The 13,969-nt window shown below is 43.3% G+C and overlaps 1 protein-coding gene across 3 annotated transcripts in view; it reads left to right on the top strand.

The window, feature by feature from the left end:
- Positions 1-494: 494 nt before the first annotated feature.
- The window catches only part of LOC125463000 (zinc finger protein 76-like), a 62,444-nt gene continuing 48,969 nt past the window's right edge, over positions 495-13,969 (top strand). For 2 of the 3 annotated variants that reach the window (XM_048553595.2, XM_048553593.2), the window contains exon 1: positions 496-655. The gene's annotated coding sequence lies outside the window, so the exon portion shown is untranslated. Of the gene's footprint in view, positions 656-13,969 lie in introns of all 3 variants that reach the window. The other variant, XM_048553594.2, reaches the window with a different exon arrangement.

The following is a 13,969-nucleotide window of genomic DNA, read 5'->3' as shown; positions in this document are numbered from 1 at the left end:
TAAGGCGTTAATACAATTATGACTTGTTAACTTGTGTCTTTTAATTTCTGACTCGAAACAGCAGACGAGCCATGGGGCTTTTATTCCGTAAATCACCAATATTGACAGATCCCTATTGTATATTTTAATACACATCACCATTCTAAATCTATACATTGTCCCTACCCATTCGTACATCTCAATCATCTTTTTCATGCTCGTTCATGGAGTCTACCCCGGCCTCTGATTATCAAAGCGAAAAAAAGCCTCACCATCATTGTGTTTATACATTCACACATGATGAGGGGCGGAAGATTTCAAGCCATTGCAGCTGTTTGTGGTGCGTTCGGAACCCCGAACCATGAATACAGGCTGTTTCCAGCCCGCATGCAACGCCTCACCTTTTAAGAAATGCTCATTCGGGGTGAAAGGTGAGTGCGTGTGCTGGCCCAGGACGCTGAATATCGCCTCGCTTCCGTCGATAGCAACGGTCGCTCCATGTGTGTGCGATGTAGGTGGGGGAGGGAAGGAGTGTGCGTACCCGGGACCCTGAATACTGATGCTGTGCCACTTTGCCGCGGCGCAGGTATCATTCGCTGATGCCTGTTCGGGGGTGGCGATTCCCGCCATAGCCCTGGTGCATGGCGGTCGCACGGAGGAATTGTTGGAAAAAAAGGTTAGTAAAAATTTTTCCCAGTCGGCGTTGCAGCAGCTGCCGGCTCGGAGAGGCGCCGGAGTGAGAGGCAAGGGGACAGTATGACCATAGGCCGGAGAGGAGTGGCCCTGTCTCCTATTTTCACCCTCCGAATACATGTAGCTGCCTGCCCCCGGCCTACTGCAGGCTTTTAGTCACCAGTCCCGCCCTGTGCTCTTGCACTGATGGATGAAACCGTCCAAGATGTCTGTCCTCCACTCTCTGTTCCCTCATATCCCTCTGGGGCCTGGGAATATATCATACAGTCCTGGACTGCTCTCCGTGGGAGGAGGTGTCTGAAATACACACAGACATTACTGTCCATACAGACTGGGAAGAAGGGGGGATGAAGGTTAATAATTTGGAAGGTGCAGCCTTGCACCTGATTTCAGAGGAAGGGAGGGGGATTGCTCTCCAAAATTTAACTGTTTCCTTGCTTTGGCTGCGAATGACTGGTTGCGTTTTTTTTGAACACTTGCGATCTCATTCTAACTAATTCCATGGTAACGTGAGGTTGTAGTATATTATCAAAAATACATCAATCTTTTCAGCTAGTGATCTGATGACGGATTTGGGTCTTTATTCAGATTCAGAATGCGCGTTTATTTGACATCTTTTGTTGACGTGGTTGGCCGTAGCGATTAAAATACTACTTTCGTAGTTCTGACCCACCTTTGAATCTGATTTTTAGTGGTATAAGTGCCTATTTTCTATCAGTGTTTAGATTTATTTTTCGATCTCCCTCCTATTTTAATCGCTTCGTATCTAGCTCAGTGACGGTGTAAAATTTTTGGTCCATTGAAAGAAGCTAGAAATTGAAACTCTTTTTTTAAAAAAAAGCAACTGCCTATGCCCATACAGTAAGTTTAATTTGCAATAAAGTTGCAAAGCCTACACAATTGTGTAGATCCTTGTAGTTTTGAACTAATTAAAGATATATACAGTATTATGTATATGAGTAAAATCAAATTTCATTCTGCATTTCAGTCGGCTATGTGTTGTCATGCCACTTCTCCAGTGATCTCAACATGTGGGAAATATTGAAGAGTAATACTATGTTTCAAATCACTATACAGATTCCAAATTGCATTTCAGATGGAATTGTTTTAAGAATCAGCAGTACCTTTCAAAAAAAGTCACTACTTAAACCAACTCAATTGCCAATCTCAATGAAGTGAGAATTGGGTGGATTATTGTTCCATTTGACTTTTTGTTTTTGAAGTTGAAAGGAACTGGGAATGTGTGTAATGGGGTAAACACAAATGTCAGGCATGAAACAAAATATCAAAAAGCAACTGGTGCCAATTATATTGGAAACAAAAACAAATTGCTGGAGAAACTCAGCAGGTCTAACAGCATCTGTGGGGAGAAAGCAGTCAAAATTTTGAGTCCAATGAATCTTCTTCATACGGACCCTCTGGACTCAACATTTCTTTCCACAGATGCTGCTAAATTGTGACAATTTCTATTTTTAATCTTAGCCTACATGTTTGTGCATTTGAGACAAAGATGGGGAGAATTTTTTTTGAGGTTAATGAATCTGAATTTTTTTTAACATGGACTGTGAAGCTGTGTCATTAAGTATTTTCAATGCTGAGCAGACATTTTTAATCAGTAAGGTAATCAAGGATTAAGGGGATAAGGCAGAATAGTGAAGCTGAAAATTATCAGATTAGCCATGAACCCTTTTATTTGCAGAATGGTCTTTATGATCTAGGCCTAATTGCCTACTTTTCCTACATTTTATGGTCAACTGTTCAAGCAGTGAATTCCAGACTCCAAGCATGCCCTGGTTGAAAAATTTCTCCTCCAGTCGCCTCTTAGCTTTCCGCTTTTAAGTTAAATCCATGTCCCTGGCCGTTGACCACTTTACAAATGGAAAGTAGTGTCTTCCAGTCCTTCCTATCTGTACTGTTCAGTAACTGATATACCTCTATCAGGTGCCCTCTCAACCTTCACTATTCCAAGTAAAACAAACCCAGCCTGCACAATCCTCCCTCATAACTCTCACTGTCCAACCCAGGTAGCATTCTTATAAACCTCCTCAGGACACACTCTTGTAATCATATCCTCCCGGTAATCTGGTGACTATGTATTACAATTGGAGCATAATCAGCATTTTGTACAATTCCAGCATAACCTTCCTGCTACCTCCCTGTAATCCATTTGCATTCTTAACTACAGTCTTCAGGGATCTCTGGATATGCCAGTTAAGATTCTTCTGATCTTCATTACATTCTACACTCCTACCATCCACATTGTAATCACTAGCCTTGTTAGCCCTTCCCAAATCCATTACCACTTTCCTTTCTAAGTTGAAATCCATTTTGCCTCTGCTTTGCTCACCTGATTCAATCTATTGATATCCTCCTGTGGTCTACAGTTATCATCCTCACTTTTTGCCACCCTACCAATTTTTCTGTCATCTGTAAACATTTTGATCGTACATAAGTGTAACATTTAAGTCCAGATCATTCATGTACACTAAAAACAGAATGGGCCCCACTATTAACCCTGTGGAACCCCACCGAAAGCTGACTTCTAATCACAAACATCCTTAACTTACTGCCTCACAACATATTGGATTCAATATGCCAATTTGCTTTGGATCCCATGGGCTTTTACTTTCTTGATCAGTCTGCCATGAGGCACTTTAACAAAAGCCTTGCTGCAGTTCATGTAGAGCAAATAAAATGGGTTAGCCTGACCAACACTTCTGGTTACCTCCTCAAAAAAAGTATCAAGTTTGTCAGACATAATGCTCCTTTAATGAATCATGCAGTCCAGCCCTGATTAGCCCATGTTTACAGATATATCTGTAGCTCAGAATCTTTTCTAGTAACTTCCCTGCAGTTGAGGTTAGATTGCTTTGTAATGTCCCTTTCTCCCTTTTTAAATATTGGGACCATGTTAACAGTCCTTCAGTGCCCTCGTACCTCATCCTTGGCCAGGTGGAATTTGAAAATTATTGTGAGGGCTCCTGCTAACTCCTCCTTTGTCTCCCTTAGCAGGCTGGTATACATCCCACCCATGTTTAAGAGTTTATTCACTTTTAAGGTTGCCAAACCCACTTGTTCCTCATCATTGTATTGTAATTAATTAGGCCTTGATCTTTTAAACTGTGTGGTAGCTGTGATTTGAAATAAATATGTATGAACATGCCTGTGTTTTGTATAAATGTCACCTGTAGGTGGCACAGAATATGCATTCACAAGGAGAAAGCCAACATCATTGGAAAGTGATGGGAAAGGGCAGCAAGTCTGAAAGATGGTGCTGCAGTAAGATTTGTGTGAACAATACATTTCATCTAACGTTATCATCTTCACCACTGAACAAAATGGAGACTGACTCCTAGTATTCTCTCATTATCTCTCTCTCTCTCTCTTTGCTCCATCAACTAGCTCTCCCCATTCCACTACTGTAGCCCAGCCACCAGCTGCTACTAGTGAAGGACTCCACCATCGATCGTCAGCCTTTGTTCCCACCCCTACCAAGGAGAGTCAGCACCAACTTAACCCTTTCTCTTCCCCTTGCAACCAACTACCACTGCCCCCTTGTCTGCAGCACATTCGCTGATGTGGCATTACTGCGTGCAGAACATACTGACCTTGGTGTGGCATGTACAGCACTTCCTGCGGTTTGTCCTGTCGTGATCAGCTCATGTCACAGGCTGCTTTGGTGAATGTATGAGTTCAGAGTAGAAATAGGTCATTTGGCCCTTCTTTTTATTCAGCCACAGACAGAATGCGGAGTCACTGGTTAGCTTAGCATTTATTTCCCATCCCTAATTGCTCAGAGGCCAGTTGTGGGTAAGTCACTTTGTTGTGCTCCAGAATCACGTGTAGAACAGACCAGGTAAGAAAAGCTGCTTCCTCCCCTAAAGGACATCAGTGAACCGAATGGGTTTTTTTCTGACAACTGTTTCATGGTTATCAGACTCTTAATTCCAGATTTTTATTGAATTCAAATTCCACCATTTGCCACAGTGAGATTCCAAACTGGGTCTCCAGTGCGTAGTCTCTGGATTAATAGTCGAACAATAATACCACTAGGGCATTATTCTCCTTGAGCCTGCTCCGTCATTTAGTAAGATCACAGCTGATCTGTTTGTTTTGAATTCCACATTCTCATCTACTCTAAAAACCTTAGATTCTTGTTAGACAAAAGAATCAATTTACCTCCATATTGAAAGGATTCAATGACCCTGTCTCCTCCACCGTCTGAGGCAGAGTTCCAGAGGCAGCCAGCTTTCTGAAAGAAACTGTTTCTCCTAATTTCACCCTAAAATGATAATATCTATTTTTAAAACAGTTGTTCAGAAACTTATGCATGTCAATCAAACCACCCCGAACATTTCTGAGATCCAATGTAAACAAGCCTGGTCTGTCCAACCTTTTCTAATAAGATAACGTGCTTAATCCGGGTGCAGATCTAGTAAACCTCCTTTGAACTGTCTCTAAAGTCATCAATATCCTTAGAAAGAGAGACTGAAACGACCCAAAATATTCGAGTTGTGGAATTCTGGTTTTTCTTTGACTAGCTTTCCTGTACAAGTTTGTATCACGTCACTGTTAGTTTTGATCATGCTAAGTGACTACTCATAGTTACTGAGTTTGTTTTTAGCTGCTTGGATCCAACAGGAGTTCTAACAAGAAAATAAGACATGTAGCCTTGACAGGAGAAACAGCTTTACAAAAAAGGATTAGAACGTGTTCTGCTCAGAGTCTAGTTTAATTTCCACAAAGTGTATTGGAAATAAATGGTAAATGTGTTACAAGGTTGGGTATTTCGAAGCGTTTGGGTCACAAGCATCCAAAAATATCAACAATTTATATGTAATCCAACATTGAAAGCACTGTTTCAGTTATCTATATATGCCTATGTTGTTAGCTTTTGTAGTTTTCCTTCTTTAAAATATTTTCAATTGAAGTTTCGTGTTATACTATTATTATCTATTTTCTGAAGAACTGTTTTGACCCAAAACATCAGCTTTCCTGCTGCTTGGCCTGCTGTGTTCATCCGGCTCTACTCATTGTTATCTCTGTTATTATCTATAGTGTTTTTTGTAACACTAGTTATAATTCACTAAGCTTTTGGCACAATCTTGGCACATTGCAGGAAATGTATGCTGTCCATTTAATATATATTTAATTAATGATAAAAGGACATTTTTTTTATTCTGTGGTCCTCCTGTCATATTTTTCACAGTCTGCAACACATTATATGCTTCTAGATTTTAGCTGATGTCATTTAACTCCAGCTGTTTTTATTTACTTGTCTTCTGGTTTTGCTTTCCAGATTTTCACTTTGTTACTATCACAGACAGTTACCATCTGTAGTTCAGATTACTATACTGTAAGAATACTGATACAGTCAATGTTCCAATGCCAACAGGTTGTGTAGTATGGTAACCAACTTGTTCATTTTAATTTATGATATATCTTATTAACCAATTAATGTCAAAGATCATTAGGTGGCTGACCATGGATACTCTTTTGGTTCTCTCCTCCTTCTAATTTTCTGAGACAGTTGTATTCTTAATTGGGATAGTCCAAATTACAAAAATGCAATGCTGGAGGCTTGTTGTGATCCAGTGTTTCAGCTGGTAGAGAAAAAACTGAAAAGTGCAGTGGGCTGCAATTTTCTGTCACAGGGCTTTAGACCGTTGAGTTGGGCTTGCTGCTGCCTGTTAAGTGACAAGCTGCTGAAAGTACAAGCTGAGAACAGTTGGAAAACAGGGTATTTTGGATAACAAAGTGTGGAGCTGGATGAACACAGCAGGCCAAGCTGCATCTTAGGAACACAAAAGCTGACATTTCAGTCCGAGACTGGGACTTAGAGTCAGAGAAATATATAGCTCAGAAACAGACCCATCGATCCAATTCGTCCATGTCAACCAGATACCCTAAATAAATCTAATCCCAGCGTTTGGCCCATACCCCTATCAACCCTTCCTATTCTTATACCCATACAGGTTCCTTTTAAATGTTGTACCGGCCTCCTTCACTTCTTCTGACAGCTTATTCCATCGAGGCACCACCATCTTTGAGGAAAAAGCCCCCCTTAGCTCCCTTTTAAATCTTTCCCCTCGCATATAACCTAAGCCGAGTAGTTTTGGACTTCCCCACTCTGGGGAAAAGACCTTGTCTACATAAAAACCAAAAGAACTGCAGATATTGTAAATCAGGAACAAGAACAGAAGTTTCTGAAAAAGCTCAGCAGGTCTGGCAGCATCTGTGAAGAAAAAAATCAGAGTTAACATTTCAGGTCTGGTGACCCTCAGAACTGATGGTAGCCGGGAAAACGTTGGTTTATGTGCAGGACATAGGGAGGGGGGTTGGGTAGGGAATAATGATAACAAAGGATACAGCCCAAAGAGAGAGAAGAGCAGTGGAATAGACAAAAGAGTTGATAACAATCTGGCTAGGAGGGTGAATAACTTAATGGGGACTGTTGATGACTAACTATAACAGTTAGCGAGTTTTGTGAAGATGTAGCTCAGGTTGAGGTTCTGGATGTGAGGTTGCTCGCTGAGCTGGAAGGTTAGTTTTCAGACGTTTCGTCACCATTCTAGGTAACATCATCAGTGAGCCTCTGACGAAGCGCTGGTGTTATGTCCCGCTTTCTATTTATCTGATTAGGTTTCCTTGGGTTGGTGATGTCATTTCCTGTTCTTTTTCTCAGAGGATGGTAGATTGATTTGGAGCCACTGTGTTTGTTGATGGAGTTCCGGTTGGAATGCCTTGCTTCTAGGAATTCTCGTGCGTGTCTCTGTTTAGCTTGTCCTAGGATGGATGTGTTGTCTACTGTAGAGCGAACAGCCAATGGGGAACTTCAAACCAGCATCTACAGGAAAACAACACATACGGACCAAATACTGAACTACAGGAGCAACCATCCCAACACCCACAAAACGACATGACCCACTATCACTCGTATCCTTACATACAGATGAGGAAGGACACCACTTTGATTGGGACAACACATCCATCCTAGGACAAGCTAAACAGAGACATGCACGAGAATTCCTAGAAGCATGACATTCCAACCGGAACTCAATCCACAAACACATTGGCTCCAAATCAATCTACCATCCTCTGAGAAAAAGAACAGGAAATGACATCACCAACCCAAGGAAACCTAAACAGATAAATAGAAAGCGGGACATAACACCAGCGCTTTGTCGGAGGCTCACTGATGATGTTACCTAGAATGGTGACGAAACGTCTGAGAACTAACCTTGCAGCTCAGCGAGCAATCTCACATCCAGAACTATAACGGTCCTACTGCTGGATAGTCACTTTGACCCAGTCGAACTGATGGCCCCCATTGTTTGTATCAAGATAAGAGCCATCAATTTGACTGAGACAAGTGAGCAACAGACATGCAAGGGAATTTCTGGAAGCCTGGTTCTCAACATTGGACTCCATTAACAAACACATAGAAATAGACCCCATATACAAACTGCTGCTGAAAAACAGAACCAGAAGTGACAAGACCCACAACACCAGAGGACTTCATAAATTCCGAATGGAGCAGAATTACCAACACTTTGATTAGAATTGGCACTGATGGTGTTGCCTAGGATGGTAACAAAATATCGGCACACCAGAGAACAATCGGCTCGGCGAGCTAACAAGTAACTGCATTGAGGCAGGTGATGGCCTAGTGGTATTAACAGTGGACTGTTAATTCACAGACCCAAGTAATGTTCTGGGACCTGGGTTCAAATTCCCCAATGGCAGATAGTGGAATTTGGATTCAATATACATCTGGAGTTATGACTGTCACGATAACTACAAATCCATTGTCAGCTGTCAGGAAAAATCTATCTGGTTCACTAATATTCTTGAGGGAAGGAAACACCCCACCCCCGCAATAACCGCCAAAAGAGAATTCCCCTAGTCCTGACATAACATCCCACCAACCTCCGGATACAACGCATCATCCTCCGACACTTCCGCCACCTACAATCCGACCCTACCACTAAAGACATTTTTCCAACCCCACCCTTGTCTGCCTTCTGGAGAGACCACTCTCTCCTCGACTCCCTTGTCCGCTCCACACTCCCCTCCAGCCCCACCTGGCACTTTCCCCTGCAACAGCAGGAAGTGCTACACCTGCCCCCACACCACCTCTCTCATCCCCATCTCAGGCCTCAAGATGACTTTGCACATCAAGATGATGATCACCTGCACATCTGCCAAGGTGGTATACTGCATCCGGTGTGGCTTCCTCTACATTGGGGAAACCAAGCTGAGGCTTGGGGACCGCTTTGCAGAACACCTCCGCTCGGTTTGCAGTAAACAACTACACCTCCCAGTAGCGAACCATTTCAACTCCCCCTCCCATTCCTTCAACGACATGTCCATCCTGGGCCTCCTGCAGTGCCATAATGATGCCACCCATACGTTGCAGGAACAGCAACTTATACCATTGGGCTGCAGGGTTCCCAAGCGGAATCAATGTAGATTTCACCAGCTTCAAAATCTCCCCTCCCCCTACTGCATCCCCAAACCAGCCCAGCTCGTCCCCGCCTGCCTAACCTGCTCTTCCTCTTACCTATCCCCTATTCCCACCTCAAGCCGCACCTCCATTTCCTACTTACTAACCTCATCCCGCCCCCTTGACCTGTCCGTCCTCCCTAGAATGACCTATCCCCTCCCTACCTCCCCACCCATCCTCTCCTCTTCGCTCTACCCATCTTCGGTCCGCCTCTTCCCCCCCCCCCATTTATTTCAGAATCCTCTCCCCATCCCCCTTTTCTGATGAAGGGTCTAGGCCCAAAACGTCAGCTTTTGTGCTCCTAAGATGCTGCTTGGCCTGCTGTGTTCATCCAGCTTCACACTTTGTTATCTTGGATTCTCCAGCATCTGCAGTTCCCATTATTTCTGCTATTCTTACCTGGCCTACACTCCAGACCCACAGTAATGTGGTTGACTCTCTTAACTGCCTTCTGGGCAATTAGGCGTGGATAAAGAATGCTGGCCTAGCCAACGATGTCCATGTCCCTAGAATCAGTTTAAAAAAAAATTAAGTTTGTTTCTCTCCCCTCCACTGCTGCCAGACATACCAATATGTATTTTCTATGTATTGTCATAATTATAATGGTACATTTATATAACATTGTTAATGAAATGTAGATGAAGCATTGGTTCCCTGACGTAAAGTAGAGAGCATGGATAAGTGGATCATTTTCAGAGTGGCGAGCACAGTGTTCTTCTTTGATTTATTTGAAAATGCAGCCATGCCAGCATGAATCATAATCTCTCCACTGTTAATTCTTGTAGCTTAACCCTAATGCTACCTAGTAGATGAGTGGTCAGCACTATTGCCTCACAACCCCGTGAAGCTGGGTTCAATTTCACCCTCTGGCAACTGTCTATGTGGAGTTTACAAGTTCTCCATGTGACTACATAGGCTACTGAAAGGTGCTCTGGTTTCCTTCCACAGTCCAAAGATGTGCAAGTTAGGTAGATTGGCCATGCTGAATTGCCTGTAATGTCCAGGGGATGTACAGGCTAGGTGGATTAGCCGTGGGGAATACGGTGTTACAGGAACAGGGTATGGAGTGGGTTTGGATGGGGTGCTCTTCAGAGGGTCGGTGTGGACTCGATGTGCTGAATGGACTGCTTCCACACTGCAGGGCCTACCCCTGCTCCAAGGTTCTGTTGGTCTGACTTACCTGCTGAGTATTTTATCCCCAGCATTATATCCCATTTCAGTTTTCCTGCACCTGTAGTATTTTGTTTTTAATTGTCTTAGCCCTTCTTTTCAAACAATGCCTTTACAATGTCATTGATGTCTCCCTTCTTGTTGCAAAACGGAAGCAGAAAACAGTAGTCCAATTTTTTATTTGTTGATTTTTGACTACATTATAAATTGAATCTGACAATTGATTTATTTTACTCATCCAAACTATGTAAGATTGAGTTTAACAAACATTTGATAGGCAGTGTTTCATAATAAAAGCTAGCATAGAGATGGTTCAGATAATATCAGAGATAATGGGAACTGCAGATGCTGGGGAATCCGAGATAACAAAGTATGGAGCTGGATGAACACAGCAGGTCATGCAGCATCAGAGGAGCAGGAAAGCTGCGTTTCGGGCCTAGACCCTTCTTCAGGAAAGGGGGGTGGGGAGAGGGTTCTGAAATAAATAAGGAGAGAGGGGGAGACGGATCGAAGATGTATAGAGGAGAAGATAGGTGGAGAGGGGACAGACAAGTTAAAGGGGCAGGGATGGAGCCTGTAGAGGTGAATGTAGGTGGGTAGGTAGCATTAGGGTGTAGCTACTAGAATTAACAGTGGAGAGATAATGATTCATGCTGGCAATGCATTTTCAAATAAATCAAAGAAGAACACTTACATTGAATAATCGGTATTGGAAAAAAAAGTGACAGGTTTCTTTTTCATTGTTCAAAAAATGTGATTAGTATATTTTAGTGTGTGTGGCAATTAACCATCTTTTAGGTGAGGGTGAGAATTGCACCCTCTGAAATGGACAAAAGGAATTGAAAATCATCAGTTCATTCTCTGGCATTTGAACTTTTGTGATATTCTATTAAAATAGACAGTTCTATTGAATTGAAATTCAATTTCGTAGAACACTTTGTTTCAAGATTCAGCCTAAACCGTGCCTTGTGCATTGACTGGCATTCAACAGTATTGCTTTTTAACATGCTCAGGCTGACTAATATGACTGGTACAACTCCCAAAAGAATATTATGCAATAGGATCAACAAGCTAGCCTTTTTTCTGAAATTTTTTTCCATCAGTAGATTTCAAAATTAATTGGCAGACACCCTCCTCACAATGTTCTGACTTGTGTGGGTGTATATATTTAATTTATACACACACATCCAAGTTATATGTAAAAGTCAATTATAACTGCAAATTTACATCCAGTTGGCTGGTTCCAGAACAAAACTATGCAGCATCAACTTCCAGAGAAAATTTCTATAGTATTTTGTTATTTGCGAAGGTGGGATTTCAGTCCTAGCTACGAAACCCTTGACTGGGGTCAGAGATAATGGAAACTGCAGATGCTGGAGAATCCGAGATAACAAAGTGTGGAGCTGGATGAACACAGCAGGATGGACGCGTTGTCTAAGGAATGGGAGGGGGAATTGAAATGGTTCGCGACTGGGAGGTGCAGTTGTTTATTGCGAACCAAGTGTAGGTGTTCTACAAAGCGGTCCCCAAGCCTCGGCTTGGTTTCCCCAATGTAGAGTGAGCCACACCGTGTACAGCGGATGTAGTATACCACCTTGGCGCATGTGCAGGTGAACATCTTCTTGATGTGGAAAGTCATCTTGGGGCCTGAGATGGGGGTGAGAGAGGAGGTGTGGGGGCAAGTGTAGCACTTTCTGCAGTTGCAGGGGAAAGTACCAGGTGTGGTGGGGTTGGAGGGGAGTGTGGAGCGGACAAGGGAGTCGAGGAGAGAGTGGTCTCTCCAGAAGGCAGACAAGGGTGGCGTTGGAAAAATGTCTTTAGTGGTGGGGTCGGATTGTAGGTGGCAGAAGTGTTGGAGAATGCGTTGTATCCGGAGGTTGGTGGGGTGTTATGTCAGGACTAGGGGGATTCTCTTTTGGCGGTTATTGTGGGGGCGGAGTGTGAGGGATGAGTTGCGGGAAATGCGGGAGACGCGGTCAAGGGCATTCTTGACTACCGCGCGGGGGATGTTGCAGTCCTTGAAGAACTTGGATATCTGGGATGTACGGGAGTGGAATGCCTCATCCTGGGAGCAGATGCGGCGGAGGCAAAGGAATTGGGGAATAGTGGATTGAATTTTTGCAGGAAGGTGGGTGGGAGGAGGTATATTCCTCGTAGCTGTGGGAGTCGGTGGGCTTGAAATGGACATCGGTTTCTAGGTGGTTGCCTGAGATAGAGAGGTCCAGGAAGGTGAGAGATGTTTTGGAGTTGGTCCAAGTGAACTTAAGGTTGGGGTGGAAGGTGTTGGTGAATTGGATGAACGGTTCAAGCTCCCCTTGGGAGCACAAGGCGGTGCCGATACAGTCATCAGTATAACGGAGGAGGAGGTGGGGTTTAGGGCCAGTGTAGGTGCGGAAGAGGGACTGTTTCAGGTAACCTACAAAGAAGCAGGCATAGCTTCGGCCCATGCATGTACCCATGGCCACCCCCTTTGTCTGTAGGAAGTGGGAGGAATCGAAAGAGAAGTTGTTGAGGGTGAGGACGAGTTCGGCGGATGAGGGTGTTGGTGGAGGGGGACTGGTCGGGTCTGTGGGACGGGCAGAAGCAGAGGGCCTTCAGGCCATCTGCATGGGGAATGCAGGTGTATAGGGACTGGACGTCCATGGTGAAAATGAGGTGTTGGGGACTGGGGATCTGGATTACCAGTCCAGTGATGTTACAATTGCACAAGCATCTCCTTTATGTTTTGATGTATTGAAGTTGAAACATCGCTGTAAAATGATGAGCTGTATTGGCCTGTGTGAATTCAAGATAAGTATCACAAACTGTTGCAGTTCTGACATGAATAGGCAGGCAGCTTTTTTGATCCTAGTGCTGTTGAAACTTCACTAAATAAAATGAAGGTGGGTCTTTGGAATGATACAGGGAATTACAGCATGGGTCTAGCTGATCTGTTCCAGCCAGTTTATGCTCAACTCTACTTCATCAAACTCCAGCATATCCTTCCATTCCTCTGTCACTCACCAACTTATCTAGGTTTCTCTGAAGATCTACACAAATTTCACGTTCTAACCATTCTTCTGAATAACTAAGTTTCTTCTGATTTCTTTATTAGACTTGTTAGTGACCATCTTCTCATTACAGCACCTAGTTTCGAATGCCGTCATAAGTGGAAATATCATGTAAAATCCACATTATAGGAGGTGTGTGATTGCACTGAAGAAGGTGCAGAGATTTATCAGTCTATTCTGAAGAAGGATCACTGGACTCAAAGCATTAACTGTACTTAATGTCTGGCACAGATGCTGCCAGACCCACTGAGTTTCTCCAGCAATTTCTGTATTTGTTTCAAATCCTCTATGTCCACTGTTCTGTTTACTAGAAGGTTTATTTACTAGGCAAATTTTCTAGCTATAAGAACACAGTAGGCCAGGCAGCATCAAAGGAGCTGGAAAGCTGGTGTTTCAGGTCGGTGTTCCTCCAGCTCCACACTGTGTTATCTCTGACTCCAGCATCGGCAGTTCTTACTGTCTGAATTTTCTAGCTATTCTCTTTTCTATTTTCTTTCTTCTAAACATATTGACTGAGTGCTTGGGTTCTATAAGCATTGAAAGGTGCTCCAATCTATTAGCTCAATGGCTA

Source organism: Stegostoma tigrinum, chromosome 21, assembly GCF_030684315.1.
Source record: "Stegostoma tigrinum isolate sSteTig4 chromosome 21, sSteTig4.hap1, whole genome shotgun sequence".
Taxonomy (NCBI): Eukaryota; Metazoa; Chordata; class Chondrichthyes; order Orectolobiformes; family Stegostomatidae; genus Stegostoma; species Stegostoma tigrinum.
This window is presented reverse-complemented; position numbering and strand designations above follow the sequence as displayed.